Below are 1,042 nucleotides of genomic sequence, written 5' to 3'. Positions count from 1 at the left end.
GATATATTGAGAAACATTTATAAAATCACTGGGGTATAGTGTTTCAAATTTCATCAGCTTTTTGAGACAAAAATCAGAAAAAGAAGAAGAAGAAGGACAAAATGAAAAAAAGAAAAAAAAGAAGAAAAAAAAAACAAAAAGGGAGCATTGAGCTCCAGACCCTGTATTGAGTCTTAGAAGTGTAGTGACAAGTGCATCTGTCCACAACCCTGTAAGGGTGAACGGGATGACGGACAAGAAAAATTATGTTCGTGGCAAAAAATGGTGGTGTTGCTATATAAAATTGCATTAAGAATAAAGAAAGGAAAAATTTCTTTATAAAAGTAGTGAAGAAAAAAGTGGAAAAAAGGGGAGTGTAAGCCATTTTACTAATAAATAGTGATGAGCGAGCATGCTTGTTACTACTCGGTACTCGCACGAGTATCACTGTACTCGGTCTACTCGACGGGGACCGAGTAATCTCGCGATACTCGTGCTGTACTCGTGGTCTTCATCCCTGCATGTTGGCGCTCTTTTGAGAGCCAGCCCTCATGCAGGGATTGGCTGGCAGACCACTGCAATGCCACAGCCCTGTTAGTTGTGGAATTGCAGTGATTGGCCGGCCTGCACAGCGTGACCGAGCCTTTATACCGGCGGGCGCGCTGTGCTCTGCTCACAGCTATCCAGACAGTCAGTGCAGGGAGAGGGTCGCTGCTTCAGGGAAAGGTTTGCGGCCCTTTATAGCTATTTCCGTAGCAGGGCTGCAAACAGTGTGACCAAAAGTCCTTCTCAGGACTATTCTAGTTGTATACAGGCAGGCAGGGTATAGCCAGGTCGGAGTACAGTAGCAGAGTCCTTCTCAGGACTATTGTTGCTGTATACAGGCAGGGTATAGCCAGGTTGGAATACAGGCTAGTGACCAAAAGAGTCCTTGTCAGGACTATTGTAGCAGTATACAGGCAGGCAGGCAGGCAAGCAGGGTATATAGCCATTCCTAGTGGTGACCGTATACCAGCCTTCATCATATCTGGGGCTGGTGTACACAGTCTAAAACAGTCCTGAT

The sequence above is a fragment of the Anomaloglossus baeobatrachus genome, unplaced genomic scaffold (assembly GCF_048569485.1).
Source record: "Anomaloglossus baeobatrachus isolate aAnoBae1 unplaced genomic scaffold, aAnoBae1.hap1 Scaffold_332, whole genome shotgun sequence".
In the NCBI taxonomy this organism is placed as follows: Eukaryota; Metazoa; Chordata; class Amphibia; order Anura; family Aromobatidae; genus Anomaloglossus; species Anomaloglossus baeobatrachus.
Note: the sequence above shows the minus strand (reverse complement) of the source record.